This window comes from Solanum lycopersicum, chromosome 8 (assembly GCF_036512215.1).
Source record: "Solanum lycopersicum chromosome 8, SLM_r2.1".
Taxonomy (NCBI): domain Eukaryota; kingdom Viridiplantae; phylum Streptophyta; class Magnoliopsida; order Solanales; family Solanaceae; genus Solanum; species Solanum lycopersicum.
Genome location: NC_090807.1, coordinates 8494791 through 8516646, shown reverse-complemented (window position 1 = coordinate 8516646; position 21856 = coordinate 8494791). Strand labels below are relative to the sequence as shown.

The 21856-nt window shown below is 41.0% G+C and overlaps 1 long non-coding RNA gene across 1 annotated transcript in view; it reads left to right on the top strand.

Moving 5' to 3' along the window:
- The window catches only part of LOC104648655 (uncharacterized), a 38360-nt gene extending 17414 nt beyond the window's left edge, over positions 1-20946 (top strand). Inside the window, exon 3 of the long non-coding RNA XR_002028385.3 lies at positions 20682-20946. This is a non-coding gene — a long non-coding RNA (uncharacterized lncRNA). The remainder of the gene's footprint in view (positions 1-20681) is intronic.
- The last annotated feature ends 910 nt before the right edge of the window (positions 20947-21856 follow it).

The following is a 21856-nucleotide window of genomic DNA, read 5'->3' as shown; positions in this document are numbered from 1 at the left end:
AACGTTGAAGGTCGCTTCTTCATTGTTCAACCAAAATTTCATCTGCCCCTTCTCCATATCAACTAAGGCTCTAACTGTAGCAAGGAATGGTCTCCCAAGAATAATAGGCACTTCAAAATCGACCTCACAATCAAGAATAACAAAATCAGCCGGAAAGATGAATGACTCTAGTTTTACTAGCACATCATGGAGTATCCCTATAGGCCGTTTCACTGTCAATCAACCATCAGTAGCCGCATCGCAGTGGGTTTTGGATCCCCCAAACCCAACTTCTTGTAAATTGAGAGGGGCATGAGATTTATGCTTGCCCCCAAATCACATAGTGCTTTCGCAAAATGTAATGACCCAAGTGTACAAGGAATAGTGAACGCACCCGGATCTTCTGTCTTTTGTACGAGGAATCTTGTAGCAATAGCACTACAATGCTGCAATCTATCATCATCCTCAAAAGTTACCGATCTTTTCTTGGTGACCAAATCTTTCATAAATTTGACATAACCGGGCATTTGTTCTAGAGCTTCTACCAAAGGGACATTGATAGAAAGCTGATTCAACATTGTTATGAAACACCGTTATTTATCATCCTTGGTCTTTTTCACTTATCTCTGAGGGAAAGGTGGTGGTGTCCTAGGCATGGGAATTACCTTCATAGGTACTTCTGCATCTTTTCCATTACTTTCCTCTGCTTCACCACTACCCTTTACCACATTATCACTATCCTTTCTCACATTTTCCTCAGTAGACGGCATAGGTGGGTCAATAGTTTGCTTACCACCCTGAGTAGTGATTGTCATACAGTGCGCATCATTCTTTGGATTTTGAACAGTGTTGCCAGGAAGAGTGCCCGGTTTCCGTGTGTTCACTGTCGCAGATAATTGGGCCATTTGCAACTAGATCTGCTTAATCGAAATTGCATGTGTATCAACTTTTTGCCCAATACTAGCTAAATCACACCTCAAATCTTTAATATGCTCATCACTAGCATCGAACCTCCTCATCATTTTGTGCAACATATCCTCAACTCGGGCCATACTATCTCCACCATCCCTAGGAGTAATTTCACGATTTTGAGGAGGAACATAGGGCCTATTCCGGTCGTTTCGATTAGCATAGACCCCTGTTAAAGTTATTGTCGCAGTTGTAGTTTCCATCTCAGACATAGTGACCCTCGCGGTTGTAGTAACCATAGTTCTGTTCTTGGTTCCCTTGACCTTGGCGCCAGTTATCCTAATTTGAGCCTTGGGCGCTTGGTCGGAAACCCCCCGTCTGCTCATTTACTGCATAAGTGTCCTCCGCATAATAACATTCATCATTAGAAGGTGGTGGTTTAGTGATACGCTCAAACTTACTTCTCAAATAAGAAGTAAAGCGGTCGTGTCAAGTAAATAACCCAACTAGTGAGGTTGGGATCGTTCCCACAAGGAAAATAGTCTATACTTAACTTCAACCTGTTATTACTATTGTTTGGTCAATGACTTCCTTGGAAACTAAAAACAATAAAGGGGGGTTTCTATTTGTAAATGAGTAAAATAAATAACGAACTTGACAGAGACACTTAACAGCTTTTGAATGTTAGGTTTTAATCAATTAATCAAAGTAACTAGGGTTTACGTGTTCCCCACAGGTTCATAACTTGATAATTCCAACTATAACAATTCTTTCCTAGTATCTTGCATGCAAAGTGATAAGTTATGTATATCTAAATCCTTGGTCCGGCATCTAGAAAATCTCACTACGTACCTTGGTCCAGCTAAGTGTGTTGCTATCCTAACTATTATCCTTACCTCATATTAAGCATCGTATTCGATATTTGACTAAGTACCGCGTACCAATCAATATAGCCTATTAGATAGTATACACTAAATCTATACACCAAGCATTAAGGCGAGTCCTAACGTTGGCCATCCGTTAGAAAGACTTTTAAGCGAAAGAATTATTAATATATGCAAGACACTAATCTAGAATTGTTATTTTAGTTTGGGTTTATGTCATTATTTTCCTATGGTTCCCAGAACCCTAGTTATGGAGTTTAGTTACTCATAGCCATAAACACAATATTCAAATATATTAAATACGAATTCATGTACTTACTTCAATGAGAAAGAATAAAATCCAAAGTTTGCTTGATTAATGTCCAAAAATCACTTGCAAGAATCTCAAAATCCAACACTAATACACAAAGTCTAAAAATCTGATGTCTAATCTCATAGAGTCTAACCTAACAGAGTCTAACCTCAAAAACGAGGTTTTTCAAACTATTTATAAAAAACAAAAACCTAATTAAACAAGGATTCTAATTGCTTGAAATTTGTCAAAATGCGGTTGGGTTAACGGACCAGGCGACGGATCGTCGCGGTCACGACGGATCGTCGCGGTCACGACGGACCGTTATGGACTCCGTCGTCCCATACTTGTGCAATTTCTTCTGCTGCTATCTTCATTCCCCTCGACGGCATGTATGACGGACCGTCATAGGCACAATGGTCCGTCGAGGGTCTCGTTCCAAAACACTTCAACTCTTGGACTCTGGGTTCTGGGATCACTTCTCTGATCTTTACGACGAACCTGCAGGACGGACCGTCAAAGCCACGACGGACCGTCACAAGCTTCGTAATCCCACACTTGGTCAGACTTCCCCATCTTCCTTCAGCAGCTGCACTACGCATCCACCCACGGACCATGACAAGTACGACGGAACGTCATACGCTCCGTAGGTGGTCTCTTCTGCAATTCCTCGCTGAAAATCTCCGCATTCAGCTTTGGACAGATTACTGCAAAACAAAGAGAAATTTATATAAAAATTAGCACAAAAAGGCTTTTGGACATACTAAACTTAAGGAAAAAGTATTAATAATACTATGAAACCACGGTATATCAACACCCTCAACTTATATTCTTTGTTTGTCCTCAAGCGACGCACTATGACTCACTACACAAACTTTGTACAATAGTATCCATGTTTTATCCTTTGCAATCATTTGGCTATCAATCCCGATTAATCTCATCACATCTATGCATGCTATCACTATTAGGCTTGAATTTTGTGGGATCAGAACATGACACAGACTCACAACGCACTAACACATATCCTCTTCAATTTCTCACCGAGGTGCTAACAATTTCGGTATTGTAACTAGTGTCCTCACTTTAAAACAAAATCCTCCTTTTTCACACAATGATTTAAGTTTGAGTATAAGGATTACTTTTCAACACTCACTCTTAGAACAAAGTCACACTCATTCATACCTTTTGCCATAAGCTTGCCCTTATTTTCACTGCCTTAAGTTCGCTATACAACCCTTAGGATCACGGTAGGACTTTTTTAGCAAGTAACATAGGCTCGAGGTTAGGTAAGATATATTTTAGTATACTTTAGTGACTTTTTGACCTCCTTGACATATCGGCTACACCTTCCACTGTCTCTCGTTTCATCTTGCCCAGTTTCTCATATTCTTTCACCTTGCTATTTTCTCTTCTTTCTTCATTTGTGTAAGTGACTCTCCTCTTTTCTTGCTTGTATTTTTTGTTTTCTATAATTTTCTTTTCATATAATTCTTGAGTCATTTTACTTTTGTTCTTTCTCTCTCTTTGCTCTTTCAACCCCACTTTCCAGAGCATTCCTCATAGTAGCCACCCTCAACTCATGGCTTTGCTATGAGTCAAGGTACACAATACCCAAAGTCGGGTCAGCACCATAACGAAGGTTGTTTATGCATTAGACACCCTCAACTTATGCTTTTGGCATAAGCTGAGGTGCACATGTCCAAGGAGGGACCAGGGCCAACACATTATTCCAAGAAAAGATCAGTTTGGGTGAAAAAGAAAGGTCAAATTTTAAGCTCAGATTATTTGGATCAAAGAAGGATAAATTTCATTTGGTTTCTTTTCTTTAGGCTAGAAATGGGCTATATTGAATAAGGGCCTATGATCCTTTCCTAATTGTCTATTACAGCTTACTTTTAGCAGAACTAACCAGGCAAGTTCTAGCTCAGTACCAATAGTGGACTATTCAAATTTCCTCACACTCACTTGACATCTCATCACTATACCAGATTATCAGACACCTAGTTTGAATTTAAGACTTAGGGTAATGCAATTGTATAACTCTGTTTCATGCTTAGAGTCACACAATTATTAGTTACTATGCCTAGTCATGCATTATTTTCTAGTTTATCAGGATAACATTTTAGCCATCATGCTTCACACTTAAACTATGTACAAAAGATATAAACATGCCGGTTCAATAGAAAAAGTAATCAGTCTTTTGGGGGGAAAAGAACACAGGTAAGAAAACCCCAAAAGAAGATAGTGAATTGGGCTACTCAGACTTCACCCTAACACTCACTATCCATTTACCCTACCACCAACAAAAAGGCATGCAATTATCCTCGATGCATAAAAACCTTAATACAAGAGTGGTAGGTGAAGCAAACCTGTGGCGCAAAGCGCCATCGATCAGCAAGATGGTGGGTTCGGTTCCCCGAAACCCACGTCCTCTACAATCTGGACACCCTCAGTGGTGTCTTCAGCAACAACCGCACCATCAGTAGTGCCTCCTGCTATCTCCACAGTGCGGGAGCTACACGCCCCAACTGCTAACTCAGATGCTCTCATTCGGTTCGCCTCCTACTCAGCAAGGGAGGATCTCCGCGCAGCCTCCATCTCTCGGCGCTCCTTATTCCTTGCTCGAGCCTCGTCCTCTGATCGAAACCTATGCCTCTTGGCACTCTCTCGAGGGGGAGGTGGTGGAACTTCTAAATTAGCAAAAAGGGCTGCCAACATGGTGTCCTCAGCATGCTCGACAGAAGGGGCCTCATGCTCCAGCACCCTAGCCTCTAAGATCTTGTCGATGTCTGCACGAAGACTGTCGACTGCAGCCTGAAGAGTCGACACATCCACCGGAGGGGCTGGTTGGACTAGCACTCTCAACTCAAAGGTGTCCAGATACTGGTTAACCTCAGCGATCTTCCGCTCTATAAACTGCATCATCTTCCTCTCTAGACGCTCTTCGGACTCAGTGATCGACCTCTGCACCCATGACTGGATATGATGCAGAAGAGTGGACATTTGTGCGTTTAGTTTTTGGACCCTTGCAAGAGGGACCAGTGTCGGTAGAGGGGCTGTGCGAAAGGAGATCGGGGCTGTGCTACTACCCAGGATAGACTCGACCGGGGTAGTGTCAGTGGACGCCTGTGTAGCTGTGCGGGCCAGGGCTACCGTATCAGCAAGATCATCAGCAAGTGGGGGCAGCTCTAGACGGGGTCCTCTGCGTGGAGACAACTCATTGGCCTCGTCTCTGATGAGACCGACGTCTACAGTGCCCTGCGGGGTCTTAAGCTGATCTACGTGCCATATGGCCACACCTGCGGACCTGCAAAGGGCAAAGATCATGCACGGGAAAGGGTAGGTAGTAGTGACCTTGAATGCCCTCTCATGCATGACTGCCTAAAGAAGTCATGCGAAGTCCACCTCGAATTCGGCTATCATCGCCGCCATCAACACTGCTCGATCCCAGGTAACTACGTCATCAGCACCTGTGAGGGAAAGGCAGTGACGGACAAGCAGCCACATGAACTTTGCTGTGAATGTGAGGTTGGCCTTCTTGATGGCCCCTTTCGGCTCAATCACCCAATCGGCACCCTCTCTATCTACTGACAGGTGCAGGGCCATCCACCTCTTCGTGGTCTTTCTCAGTGCTGGCTCGCGCAAGAACTGTCCATGCTTTACTATCTGCCAGCGGTAGTCAAACTCGGCAGTGATGGGGGTCCGAGTAGCATCTGCACTCTCGCCGTATAGAAACCGGCGAATGGCTGGCAGGGAAATGTCAACCTGCACACCTCAGACTCGAACCTGCTCCAGTGGGGCCTGTTTAGCGGGAGAAGCCCGCCTATCGATCTGTGATCAGAGAGTCACTACGTAGGATGCGTAGAACTCTCGGACCATTTCCTCGCTGTATCATCCCAAAGGACGTGCTGTCCACTCTAAGCGATGCCTGGTGAAGAGGTTGTTGATCTCCAGCATCGTTGGGAGACTCCCTGTAAGTACCCGCCGCTCCATGGTGAGTGTTCCTGCCATTACTCTTTTATAAGTCAGGAACTTGGCATCAGATTAGACTTGAAACTGCCCGTCGACACTCCACCGGTTGGGTTGGTCAGTGGCTGGAGTGGGGACCTAAGCTGGTGAGCCGGATGTAGAGTCTGAAGTTTCAGCCTTATCAAACGAGGCCGATGCTGCAGCAGTGGCAAGGGCGGGAACCTCAGCTGAGTCAGAGGCTTCCTCGGACCAGGATACTCACAAGGAGCTAGACGCTCCTTCCTCATTTGTGGCTGACCCAGAGGGTGTGCCGGTCAGTGTGCGCTCCTCATCATACTGGGAGGCAGTGACTACGCCGGACGCCACCTTTTTGGGTGTGGCTCTTCGAGCACGTGCAGCACGGGAAGGTGTGGAAGTGCCTGGGGGCACATACTCAGGGTCCCGCTCATCATCAGAGCCAATGATCATGCATGCAGACGGGGCGACAGACTTTGATCGCCACGTGCGTAGCTTCGGTCTTGCTTAGGTGCCATAGTAGGTAGTACCTGCAAATAATCAATATTAGTACGAGTAGTGGCAAACAAGACACGCGAAACCAGACGAAATAAAACATTAAAAATAGTATGTCATTGCTGTAGAAGCAGTGACACACGATGGGCCAGGTGTCGGCTCGTCGTGACTATGACGGACCGTCATGAGGTCCGTCGTGTTTAACTTAGACTATGTATATATAGAAAACCCTGAAGGAGATTCTCTGACTAGCATGACGGTATGTGCAGGACGGACCGTCACAAGTACGATTGTCCGTCATATATGTCCGTCGTAGGACACTTGGGAAAAAATGGAGACCCTGAGGAGAGGGGTCTCTGACAACCAGAACGGTTGTGCAGGACGGACCGTTGTGAAGACGACGGTCCGTCACATGTGTCTGTTGGGGAACACTTGAGGAAAAATGAGAGACCCTTAGAAACAGGGTCTCTGTCTAGCATGACGGTTATGCAGGACGGACCATCGCGAGTACGACGATCCGTCACATGTGTCCATTGGGATAGGGGTGTTAGGGCTTTTGCAATGGAACCTACTACGGTCTGTCATAGGTACGACAGTCCGTCATCGGGGTCTCGTTCTGAATAACCATGACAGAACTAAGGGTACCCTAAGCATCCCCTTTGAACCCACATCAACCTTGTAGTGTTTTGGACTTACATGTGACTAACCCAACTACCTAGGAAACTAGCAAAGCAAAAGCACCTATGTCTAGGGTGGTAAACATGGCAATTTCAAACATTTGTGACCTAGGTTAGAGAGAATAGTCTAAAGTAAACAACATTCGATGAGTATCTAAGCATAATACTAACTAGTAAACAACAATGCAAGATAAATGAGTATAAATTAGAGGCACATACCTTAGAAATGGAGAAAAACAAATGCACACGTACTCGGTGACAAGGTAGACACTCACATCAGCAGTTTCCACTAGTAGACAACACTTTAGAGCTTTGGAGAATTGTGAGAGGGCAATGATCGGTGGTTGAGAGAGTGTGGAAGTTGAAAAGAGAGCGGAGATGAGAGGAATAATGAAGTAATGGGGGTGAAATGAGGGGTTGGGGGGTTTAAACGTTCTGATTTTGAAAAAGGGTTCCGCCGGGTCGGGTCGGGTATACCTCATTAATCACGCGACGGTTCCCCGACGATGGACCGTCGCACTTGAGAAGACCCGTCGTTTGTTCCGTTGCGTGTTCCCTAGTTTCAAAATAACAAAAAAAATTACCTGGTACGACGGATGAATACGAAGGTCCGTCACAACTGCGACGGTCCGTCGATGTCTCTGTCAGTGACTGCTGTAGAGTAATTTTCTGCAGAATTTCGTGATGATGTGCCTGCAAATATAAAACCCATTAGTAGAAAAATTCTACCATTACTAAAAAGATGATAAGTATTGGGTTGCCTCCGAACAAGCGCCTGATTTAATGTCGCGGCACGATTGGGGACCCTTGATTACTAAGACTTCATCAAGATGGTATGCCTCTATCACTTTATTCCCGATACTTTATGCCCAAAATAGAGTTTTATTCTATCTCTGTTCCTCTTAAACCGCACTCCTTCCTTGGCTTTTAACTTAACTGCTCCATGAGGGAATACTTGGGTAATCAAATAGGGGCCAATCCATTTAGACTTGAGCTTGCCCGGAAGACAAGGCACCCCAAAACTTTCTACAAGCACCAAATCCCCAACCATAAACTCTTGTTTTGCATTTTTCTGTTCAATCTCCTCCATCTTTTCTTTGTGGGATACGATAGATCCTGATTGGAGCTCATCACTCTGCCTCATGGTCCTACAAATTTTGAAGGTCGCTTCTTCATTGTTCAACCAAAATGTCATATGTCCCTTCTCCATATCAACTAATGCTCTACCTGTGGCAAGGAATGGCCTCCAATGAATAATAGGCACTTCAAAGTCAACCTCACAATCAAGAATAACAAAATCAGCCGGAAAGATGAATGACTCCACTTTTACTAGCACATCATGGAGTATCCCTATAGGCCGTTTCATTGTCTAATCAGCCATCAGTAGCCGCATCGCAGTGGGTTTTGGATCCCCCAAACTCAACTTCTTGTAAATTGAGAGGGGCATGAGATTTATGCTTGCTCCCAAATCACATAATGCTTTCGCAAAATGTAATGACCCAACTGTACAAGGAATAGTGAATGCACCAGGATCTTCTTTCTTTTGTACAAGGGATCTTGTAGAAATAGCACCACATTGCTGCAGTCTATCATCATCCTAAAAAGTGACCAATCTTTTGTTGGTGACGAGATCTTTCATAAATTTTGCATAATCGGGCATTTGTTCTAGAGCTTCTACCAAAGGGACATTGATAGAGAGCTGCTTCAACATTGTTATGAAGCGCCGGTATTTACCATCCTCGGTCTTTTTCACTAATCACTGAGGGAAAGGTGGTGGTAGCCTAGGCATGGGAATTACCTTGATAGGTACTTCTGCATCTTTTCCATTACTTCCCTCTGCTTGACACTACCCTGTACCACATTATCATTATCCTTTCTCACATTTTCCTCAATAGATGGCATAGGTGGGTCAATGGTTTGCCTACCACCCCGAGTAGTGATTGCCATACAGTGCTTCTTTGGATTTTGGACAGTGTTGCTAGGAAGAGTGCCCGGTTGCCGTGTGTTCACTATCGCAGATAATTGGGCCACTTGCAATTCGATCTGTTTAATCGAAATTGCATGTGTATCAACTTTTTCCCAATACTAGCTAAATCACACCTCAACTCTTTAATGTGTTCATCACTAGTGTCGAACCTCCTCATCATTTTGTGCAACATATCCTCAACTCGCGCCATACTATCTCCACCATCCCTAGGAGTAACTTCACGATTTTGAGGAGGGACATAGGGCCCATTCCTGTCGTTTCTATTAGCATAGTTACCCCTGTTAAAGTTGTTGTCGCGGTTGTAGTTTCCATCTCGGACATAATGACCCTCATGGTTGTAGTTACCGTAGTTCTGACCTTGGCGCAAATTATTCTTATTTGAGCCTTGGGCGCTTGGTCGGAAACCCCCCGTCTACTCATTTACTGCATAAGTGTCCTCCGCATAATAACACTCATCATTAGGAGGTGGTGGCTTAGCCAAGTAGTTGACTGCATTTATCTTTTCTGCACCCCAGTGACATGTTTTAGTACCAACCCAAGCTCAGTTCTTATCTGAGCCATTTCTTCCCGAATCTCATCTGTGGCTGGGTTGTGAGTGGACTGCACTGCGAAGGTGTTTCTCCCTGTATCAGACTTCCTAGTAAAACTTTGTTATTCCGGGAGATTTTCTCTAATTTTTCGGCGATCTCAGCATAAGGGCATTCTCCAAAAGATCCACCTGCTATAGTGTCCAACACCGCTTTGTTGTTATCATCCTGTCCCCGATAGAAGTGTTCCTTCAGTAACTCATCATCTATACAGTGATTTGGAACACTTCTAAGGAATGAGGTGAATCTATCCCAAGAACTACTAACTTACTCTCCTGGTAGTGCCACAAAGTTGTTCACACTATCTTAGTGGTTTAGTTTCTTAGAGACCGGATAGTAGCGTGCTAAGAAGACATCTCTTAATTGGTTCCAAGTGAAGATTCAGTTGTATGGGAGCTCAGTGAACCATATAGCAGCCTCTCCCGTCAGTGAGAAAGGAAACACTCTGAGACCTATTACATCTACATCCAAATCAGGCCTCCACACACAAATTTTACACATTGTCCTTACCTTAGCTATATGGGCATGTGGATCTTCAGAAGGTAGCCCTGAAAACAAACCTCTGGCGGTGAGCATTTGCATCAGGCTACTAGTTACCACAAAAGTGTGGCCTGTGGGTAGAGGGGGCAAGACAAGTGGCCCATTTGAGTCTTCTATGTTATCATATCCTCTGTAGTATGCTTGGGGCCATGGAATGGGATTTTGTCCCCACTGTTGAAGTTCACCCGGAGTATCGGGTAACATCTGACCATGAACATCAACCGGAGCTGGGATATTCTTGTTTAGATCCTCATCATTTATTCTAAAATTTCAATTCATATTGCACAGTGTACGCTCTAGCTCATGATCGTAGGGAAACAAGGGTTCTTTTCCTCTCCGTGTATTTGGCATACAAGAAGGATAGTTCTGAAAAGAATTCAAAAACAATAAAACAAAGTAAAATCAAGAAAATATCAACGAAACTATAGTAATAGGTTCAAGTTAATCTAAAAGCTGAAATCCCCGACAGCGGCGCCAAAATTTGATACGCTTAAACTTACTTCTCAAATAAGAAGTAAAGCGGTCGTGTCAAGTAAATAACCCAACTAGTGACGTTGGGATCGTTCCCACGAGGAAAATCGTCTAGACTTAACTTCAACCTGTTACTACTATTGTTTGGTCAATGACTTCCTTGTAAAGTAAAAACAATAAATGGGGGTTTCTATTTGTAAGTGAGTGAAAATAAATAACGAACTTGACAGAGACACTTAACAGCATTTGAATGTTGGGTTTTAATCAATTAATCAAAGTAACTAGGGTTTACGTGTTCCCCACAGGTTCATAACTTGATAATTCCAACTATAACAATTCTTTCCTAGTATCTTGCATGCAAAGTGATAAGTTATGTATTTCTAAATCCTTGGTCCGGCATCTAGAAAATCTCACTCCGTACCTTGGCCCGGCTACGTGTGTTGCTATCCTAACCCTTATCCTTACCTCATATTAAGCATCATATTCGATATTTGACTAAGTTATTACCGCTTACCAATCAATACTAGCCTATTAGATAGTATACACTAAATCTATGTTAATAATTCTTTTCCTATTATCTACCTCCATGGTCCGGCAAGTAGCATTAAGGCGAGTTCTAACGTTGGCCACCCGTTAAAAAGACTTTTAAGCGAAAGAATTATTAATACATAAAAGACACTAATCTAGAATTGTTATTTTAGTTTGGGTTTATCTCAGAATTTGCCTATGGTTCCCACAACCCTAGTTATGAAGTTTAGTTACTCATAGCCATAAACACAATATTCAAGTATATATAATACGAATTCATGTACATACTTCAATGAGAAAGAATAAAGTCCAAAGTTTGCTTATTAATATCCAAAAATCACTTGCAAGAATCTCAAAATCCAACACTAATACACAAAGTCTAAAAATCTGATGTCTAATATCGTAGAGTCTAACCTAACAGAGTCTAACCTCAAAAACGAGGCTTTTCGAACAATTTATAAAAAAACAAAAACCTAATTAAACAAGGACTTTAATTGCTGGAAATCTGCCATAATGCGGCTGGGTCGACAAACAACGCGACGGATCGTCGCGGTCATGACGGACCGTCATGGACTCCGTCGTCCCATACTTGTGCAATTTCTTCTGCTGCTGTCTTCATTCCCCTCGACGGCAAGTATGACGGACCGTCATAGGCACACCGGTCCATCGAGGGTCTCGTTCCAAAACACTTCAACTCTTGGAATCTGGGTACTGGGATCACTTCTCTGAACTTCACGATGAACCTGCAGGTGGGACCGTCATAGCCACGACGGACCGTCACAAGCTTCGTAATCCCACACTTGGTCAGACTTCCCCGTCTTCCTTCAGCAGCTGCACTACGCTGCCACCCACGGACCGTCACAAGTACGACGAACCGTCATAAGCTCCGTAGGTGGTCTCTTCTGCAATTCATCGCTCAAAATCTCCGCATTCAGCTTTGGACAGATTTCCAGCAAAACAAAGATAAACTTATATAAAAATTAGCACAAAAAGGCTTTGGACACACTAAGCTTTAGGAAAAAGTATTAATAATACCGTGAAACCACAATATATCATTTAGCCAAGTAGTTGACTGCATGTATCTTTTCTGCACCCCCAGTGACATGTTTTAGTACCAACCTAAGCTCGGTTCTCATCTGAGCCATTTCTTCGCGAATCTCATCTATGGCTGGGTTGTGAGTGGACTGCACTGCGAAGGTGTTTCTCCCTGTATCAGACTTCCTAGTACTCCAAGCTTTGTTATTTCGGGAGATTTTCTCTAATTTTTCAGCGATCTCAGCATAAGGGCACTCCCCATAAGATCCACCTGCCCCCGATAGAAGTATTCCTTCAGTGACTCATCATCTATATGGTGATTTGGGACACTTCTCAAGAACGAGGTGAATCTATCCCAAGAACTACTAATTGACTCTCCAGGTAGTGCCACAAAGATATTCACTCTGTCTTTGTGGTTTAGTTTCTTGGAGACCGGATAGTAGCGTGCTAAGAAGACATCCCTTAGTTGGTTCCAAGTGAAGATTGAGTTGTATGGGAGCTCAGTGAACCACATAGCAACCTCTCCCGTCAGTGAGAGAGGAAACACTCTGAGACCTATTACATCTAAATCCAAATCAGGCCTCCCTACACAGCTTTTACACACTACCCTTACCTTAGCTATATGGGCATGTGGATCCTCAGAAGGTAGCCCTGAAAACAAACCTCTGGCTGTGAGCATTTGCATCACGATACTAGTTACCACAAAAGTGTGGCCTATGGGTAGAGGAGGCAAAACCAGTGGCCCATCGGAGTCTGCTATGTTATCATAGCCTCTCGTATGCTTGGGGCCGTGGAGAGAGATTTTGTCCCCTATGTTGGTTTTCACCCGGAGCATCGGGTAACATCTGACCATGAACATCAGCCGGAGCTGGGATGTTCTGGTTCGGATCATCATCATTTATTCCCAAGTTTCGATTCACATTGCACAGTGTACGCTCTAATTCGTGATCGTATGGAAACAATGGTTCTCTTCCTCTCCGTGTATTTGGCATACAAGGAGGATAGTTCTGAAAAAAATCAAAAACAATAAAACATAGTAAAATCAAGAAAATATTAACTAAACTATAGTAATAAGTTCAAGTTAATCTAAAAGCTAGTTTCCCCGGCAGCGGCGCCAAAATTTGATAAGCTCAAACTTACTTCTCAAATAAGAATTAAAGTGGTCGTGTCAAGTAAATAACCCAACTAGTGAGGTTGAGATCTCTTCCACGAGGAAAATAGCCTAGACTTAACTTCAACCTGTTATTACTATTGTTTGGTCAATGACTTCCTTGGAAAGTAAAAACAATAAAAGGGGGGTTTCTATTTCAAAATGAATGAAAATAACTAACGCAATCGAAAGAGACACTTAACAACTTTGAATGTTGTATTTTAATCAATTAATCAAAATAACTAGGATTTACGTGTTCCCCACAAGTTCATAACTTGATAATTCTAACTATAACAATTCTTTCCTAGTATCTTGTATGCAAAGTGATAAGTTATGTATTTCTAAATCCTTGGTCCGGCATCTAGAAAATCTCACTCCGCACCTTGGTCCGTCTACGTGTGTTGCTATCCTAACCCTTATCTTTACCTCATATTAAGCATCGTATTCGATATTTGACTAAGTTATTACCTCGTACCAATCAATACTAGCCTATTAGATAGTATACACTAAATCTATGTTGATAATTCTTTTCCTATAATCTACCTCCTTGGTCCGGCAAGTAGCATTTAGGCGAGTTCTAACGTTGGCCATCCGTTAAAAAGACTTCTAAGCGAAAGAATTATTAATACATGCAAGACACCATTCTAGAATTGTTATTTTAGTTAGGTTTTATCTCATTATTTGCCTATGGTTCCAACAACCCTAGTTATGGAGTTTAGTTACTCATAGTCATAATCATAATATTCAAATATATTAAATAAGAATTCATATACTTACTTCAATGAGAAAGAGTAAAATCTGAGAGTTTTCTTGATTAATCACCAACAATCAATGATAATCAAAATTCTAACAATAAAATGTTTACTAATACGGTGTCTAACAATACAGAGTCTAACAATGATCCATAGTCTAACAATAATCCCGGGTCTAACACCAAAAATGAAGTTTTTCGAACTATTTATAAAATATAAAAACCTAATTAAACAAGGACTCTATTTGCTGGAAATCTGCCAAAATGCGGCTGGGTCAACGGACCTCGCGACGGATCGTCATTGTCACGACGGATCGTCATTGTCACGACGGATCGTCATTGTCACGACGGACCGTCATGGACTCCGTCGTCCCATACTTGTGCAATTTCTTCTGTTGCTCTTCTTCATTACCCTCGACGGCAAGTATGACGGACCGTCATAGGCACAACGGTCCGTCGAGGGTCTTCGTTCCAAAGCACTTCAACTCTTGAAATATGGATACTGGGATTACTTCTATGAACTTCATGACGAACCTGTAGGACAGACCGTCATAGACACGACGGACCGTCACAAGCTTTGTAACCCCACACTTGGTCAGACTTCCCCATCTTCCTTCAGCAGCTGTACTACACTGCCACCTACGGACCGTCTCAAGCACGAAGGACCGTCATAAGCTCCATAGGTGGTCTCTTCTGCATTTTTTCGCTCAAAATCTCTGCATTCAGCTTTGGACAGATTTCCTGCAAAATAAAAAGAAACTTATATAAAAATTAGCACAAAAGGGCTTTTGGACACACTAAACTTAAGGAAAAAGTATTAATAATACCGTGAAACCACGGTATATCAGTGGTGCCTCACAACAATGTGCTTTGTTCTGTTGTGTTGAAGTGGATTCTTGGCCATATTCATTGCACGAGTTTTCGCACAAGAGAGGAATTGTTTCTGTAAATACCCCAAAATACTTAAATTATTGCTTGATCCATAAGAGTTGAGCACAACAAGCAGCAGCATCAATATACTCCGCGTCAGCAGTAGACAAGGCCACTGAGTTTTGATTCTTTGTTCCCCATAAAATATTGCTGATCCCAAGAAATGTTCCATTCCTGATGTACTTTATCTATCCTCCAAAAAGCTTGCATATGCTGCATTATCATAACCTATAAGTTCAAAAGAGTCACGTATGAGCAGGTCCTGTGTTCCCTTCAGATATTGCAGAATCCTTTTGGCAGCTTTCAGGTGTGATTCTTTTGGTGCAGCTTGAAATCTAGCGCACATTTCCACACTGACTACTCTATCTGGTCTCCTAGATGTCAAATATAGAAGTGATCCAATGATCCCCCTATACATGGTTTGGTTAACCTCTTTGCCTTCTTCATCTTTATCAATTCTCGCACTTGTGCTTATGGGCATATCCATAACTTTTGTATCCAGCATCTTAAACTTGTTGAGTAGCTCTTTGATGTATTTCTCTTAACATATTGAAGTACCTTGAGAGGATTGTTTAATTTGCAATCCTAAAAAGAATGTGAGTTCACCCATCATGCTCATCTCAAACTCGCTACTCATCAACTCAGCAAACTCCTTGCATAGATCATCTGATGTTGCTCCGAAGATTATATCATCAACATATACCTGCACAATCAACAATTCTTTTCCTCTAGTTTTCAAAAACAAAGTATTATCTACGTTGCCTCTTTTGAACTCATTTGTTAACAAGAACTTTGATAGTCTCTCATACCAGGCTCGAGGCGCTTGCTTTAATCCATACAGAGATTTATCCAATTTCAGTACATGATCAAGCAACTCAGAGTCTTCAAAACCTGGAGATTTCTTAACATACACCTCCTCCTTTAAGTTTCCATTCAGAAAAGCACTCTTCACATCTATATGGAATAATTTTAACTCTTTGTGTACAGCAAAAGAAATTAGAATTCTGATGGCCTCCATTCATGCAACGGGTGCAAAGGTTTCTTCATAATAAATTCCTTCCTTTTGATTGTAACCTTGCACCACCAATCTTGATTTATTTCTAACAATGATTCCATTCTCATCAAGTTTGTTTCTGAACACCCAACGAGTCCCTATAATAGTTCTGTCAACTGGTCGGGGGACCACGTGCCAAACTTTACTTCTTTCAAATTGATGAAGATCCTTTTACATAGAGACTACCCAGTCGGGATCTTTTAACGCTTCTTTGATATTCTAAATTCATATAGGGATATGAATGTTGTAAACGCCACCATGTTGTGTGACTTTGACCTTGTTTGAATTCCTGACTCCAGAGGAGAGATTAGATTGTCTAGTGGATATGAAAATTGATGTTTCCACCCAGAAATCTTCTAGTCCAAGGAGGTGAGAAGTTTTTACTAAAATGGAAACGAGAACCATGTCCTTTTTTAAATTTCTTCACAGGTCTATCATTTCTGACAGATTCATCACATGAACCAGGTCCTTGCTCGCTGTTAGTCTGACGACTTTCTGATTTCACAAGCTTCACATGCCCCTCCTTAGAATCTTTTAATTTATCACACCTTTATTTTACATGTCCATTTCTTCCACAAAGTGTGCATAAGAAATTATTAGCCACAGACACACATTTGCTATGAGGATTATATGGTGGTTCTATTCTTTTGCTCCATAGACCTCGTTTCCCATTGATACTTTGCGGAGAGATATTAGAGAGAATCTTGGAAGATTCAGTCTATTTTAGAGAGTGATCTAACTCTTCTTTGATTTTCTTAAGATCCTTCCTTAGCTGAGAATTCTTTTCAAGAGAAGCAGCTAACTTAGATTTAGAGATTTTAAGATTATCCTCCAATTCTTCCTCATAAATGTTAATTTTTCTTTTATGATGTTTAGAGGTACTAGGTTCTTCCTCATCAACATTGTTGTTAGACTCCAGTATCTCTATTCTTTTACTCATTTCAGAAATCTGTGTTAGAAAAGCTGCATTTTCATTTTCAATAAACTTAATTTTTTAGTCAGCATTAAGTTTTTATTAGACAGCTCATCTACAGAACCAATTATTAACACTGCCAGTTTCCTCAGACTTTCAGTAGAAAGATTTCCCAGATCATCTTTTAATTCAAAGAGAGTTACCTCAGGTGCATCGTCCTCATCATCTGATGTTACCATTAATGAGAAGATTGAGTTGACGATGATGTCATCATCTTCAATGGCCATCATAGAAACATATTTGTGCTCCTCAACTTCTTCCCCGGACTCACTTGAATCATCACCCCATACAGCAAAGGCTCTTTTTTTACCATCTGATTAGCATGTGCTTTCCTTCGAAAATTGTCTGGGACCAGGTTCTTCTTACGATATCTCACTTCATGAGATTCTTGTTTTTGACTTGGACAATCTCTCATAAAGTGACCTAGCTTACCACATTTGTGACATAAGTCATTAGTTGTAGCCACTCTGCTGGTTGTTCCTTTCTTTTTGAAACCACCATGCTTTTTGATAATCTTTTGGAACCTCTTTGTCATGTATGTCATCTCTGCTTCTTCTTTAGTCACCTCGCTTTGTGAAGATTCCAAAGCAATGTTCTTTTCTTTCTTTGACTCCTTCCCAGTTGCTCCTTGCTTCCTATTTTCAACTCATAGGTCTTCAAATTTACTATAAGCTCATCCATAGGCAAGGTCATTAGATCTTTTGCCTCAGTAATTACATCCACCTTGCTTTCCCAAGATTTTGGAAGAATCTTGAGAATTTTTCGAACTTGCTTGCACATAAGTATAGATCTCCTAGACCTCTGAGCGCATTTTTTATGGCAGTGAAACACGAGTTCATTTCAAATATTGAGTAGTAAGCATGTTCACCTTTGATTCCTTCACCTTCTTGGTTCTGTCATAAGCAGTTTGAAGGCAGTCCCAAATCTCCTTTGCCGATTCAAAATCTGAGATTTTGTTATACTCATCAGCACCAATACCACAGACTAGGATTTTTTTTTCACCTTTTAGTTCTTTTCATACTTTTTCCTATCAATCTCAGTAAACTCCTTTCAGGACTTAACCACGAAAGTGGTGAGACTTCCATCCTTCATCGAAACTTAAGGACCATCCAAGATAACATCCCATCATTGTGAATCCTTTGCATTAATGTAGTCATGCATTAGATTTTTCACGCACCCATAGTAATGACCATTGAAACGAGGTGGTCTTGTGGATGATTGTCCTTCCTGCCAAATTTGGTAAAGCAGTCATTCCTTCACAAAGCCCCTCGCCTGCACGGTCTTTGAAATCATCGACAGAGTGCAGGACGAGAGGGGGGTAGGTCTGCAGACTCATAGACAGCCCGTCGGTGGGGTTCCGTCTGTGGGGGAGGGGGGATTTTCCTGCACGTTTTAGTGGTAAGACATTTAATTGATTAAGTAGTTTATGGCTTAGTTAGGGATTGAGGGGATACTAATTAACTAACTTAAACTCCCATATAAAGTCTCCAACCCTAATTAACCTTATGATAACTCACAAAATAAACTATCTTCCTTCTCTCTTCTTTCTCTCTCTACTTGAACTCACCATTGAAGTCTAGCAGGGATAAGGGTTTGGGGTATGAAAAGGAACGAATTAACCATCGAATTTTCATCAAACATTAAGATATGGGATCTAATTCACCTTTGATACTCTTTCCTCAAAGGGTTCCTTCAAAATGGATTTCAAAAGTTGATTTTTCTTATGAGTTTCATCTAATTACGAAATTGAAATTATGAATTGAGTTGTTAATGATTTCCATAGGTTATATTGAATATATTAACATTTAATTTAACTTGTTTATTGTAATTGTTGATGGTTTGTTCTAGATTGAAGAACATGATCCTCAACCCCTAACCCTAGGTTGTGATCTTAACCTATATTGTATTGTGATCTTTCAATTGACTTGGTTATTGATTAGATTACTATCCTATGGTGTTTATGAATAAATTTAGATTAATTATAGGCTTATCATGCTAGTTCTTGAGATGTAATTTAGGTTATGAAGTATATTGTGAAATTAGCCTATGTATCTTGTCTTAAGCTATAATCTAGTGTTGAATTGTGTTATAGAGATGCAATTGGCATTGTTATCGTATTGGTTATCATTATGTGATGATGTTACTGGCCTAGTTGGGTTGAGTTATGGGTTGATGGTAATACCTTGATGATGAACTATGAGGAATACTTGGTAAGCCTTAGAATCTCTATCTTTACTTCCAATTGTGATTAATTGTGGTTAAGTCATGATATTATATTGGAGTATGTCTTGTATTAGGATTGATAGGGTGGTATGATATTGAATTAAAATGTCTTGATTATGGTTGTGAGGTTGATTAAGATGTAAATGCTATAAGGATGGTGATGCATACCAATGCGCCTTATTATGATTGATAAATAAAGGCTTAAAAACATTTCAAAAAGGGACTAGTTTTGCACCGAGTGAACTAGATTGAGAAGTGTACCTTACCACATAGGGAAGGTAGGAATACTACATTACTCTTGAGATTGGAGACTACAATGAATGGCGCATAAAGAGGGTCCCAACTATATCTCCTAGTTCTTGAACTATGTTTCCCCCATAGTAATACTAGCTAGTGGATCCACGTAGTTGCTATGTTTCATGTATTGGTACTAACTTGGCAAGTAGTTCGCCTTCTTTCGGTGCAGGGTTTTATGACCTCGGATTCCACACTAGCTCATGTGGTCAATGTCGGTTAGGGCAAAATGTTCCCAAAAGGTAAAATTAATTAAAGGACTTGAACTCTAACTTGGGTAACCTAAGGGGTCTAGCTTAGTCTAGGTAGGGGTATGAGACTCTATATAGCATTGCACTAGTTAGACTTAAGGGGAGTCTTAGGAGGATGTTCTTATATATGTTTATGTTATGATGATATATGATATATTCATGATGACCTTGGCACATTGTTCATACTATATGTTGATTAGTTCATTTATGAGTATGCTTTGGGTTAAAAAGGTTAACATAAGATGGAATATAAATCTAAATGTTATGTTATGTGAAGATGGACATTGGTTATGGTTTCTTGTTGAGGCTACTTGATTGAGTAAGGTTATGGGGCTTTGCTTGGTCATTGCACTTTTTGACTTGATAAGGATTCATGAGTAGTTGTCTTGCTTATTATGATACGATTGACTCTAATTCATTCTTGTGATGTTATTCCTTGATGATAGGGTTGTAGTAAATCATGGTTTCAAGTATGTTGGAATACGTATTACTTGTTGAGTTAGTAAGCATGTTTGGTGGGTTATATGACTTGCTTAGATTTGCATTAGGTTTCTAAAACGGTAAAATGACATGTTTTGACTAAAAATTCCTTTTTAGCATGTTTTGCTAGTATATGTGCATAAGGTCTCATACTTAGTATATGTGGAGTATTAACCCCATTTTCTTTCCTTTTCCCAAACATTTTAGGTTCCGATCGTTGAAGAATTTTGAAGGCGACATTGTTGAAGGCTTTGATTCTTCATTTCATCCAAGTAGGGTAGGTCCTCAACTTCCGAGGGTAGTGCCACTGTCTAGCTTACGGACTTGTTAAAGACTCTTTCATTCTTTCCTTTTTAATTGAGTACTATACTTTTGTATGACCTACATGTGGTCTTGTTGACTTAATGTAAGGGCTATGTCCATATTGTGATAATCGTTTAGATGGTATGAGATGAGACAATCTTTGAGACTATTTTTCTATCTTATATATGTATAGTGCAATAAAAGTAGAAGGCTATGTAACCTTCCTATACGAAGGGTCTATGTATACTCGATACGACTATATATTATGTGTATGTCGAGGTCTATGCAAACCTCCAAGTAGTTGTAATGGAAGTCTTAAATTTTTCCGCATTTTTCAACCTATGAATGTAATGACATGAGACTAAGAGGCTAGTCTTAGTCCTTGAAAAGGACGACGACGACGGTTACGTCTAGGGGGTAAACCCGAATGTGATACTAAGGTCCAATCTATGTTTAGTCAAGATTTGAGTGTTTTGTTACTCTCATCACAACTAAGTGCTAATGATGTTTAATGAGCCTTTATCAGTTTCCCTTTTGGATTGCTGCTTTAATGATGTTTTATTAATGATGATAAGCAAATGTTAATTTATTTATTTTGTTGCTTTATCTCCCTCATAATTTCTAATCCTATCATTTATTTGTTTTCACATGTACTATCGGTCGAGTTCGACTTGGACTCCGTTTTCCTCTTGTATTGTCGTTGGGTTTCAAAACCCAACCTCCTTTATGTTCGGGTCAGCCCCTTCGCATTTTGAGTCAAGGAAACTGGCCAACAGGGGTTAATAATTGATTCTAGACCCCAAAAAGAAGCCCCAAAATGGGCTGTATACATCCCGTATACTGCAGTATACATTGATATATGAACTAAGAATTTAAATACAGGTTGAAAGCAGATAAGAAGGTGTAAAGCAGTCCAAAAATGGTCAGTATACGTTTATATACACTAATCTACAGGTTGTTGACGTCGGTATACAAGGATATTACACCAGTATACAGAAATATATATACTGCATAAAGGCAGTGGAAAATAGGCCAAGGCCCAAATTTGGCTTAACCTTTTCTTTCTTTGTTTGACCAAC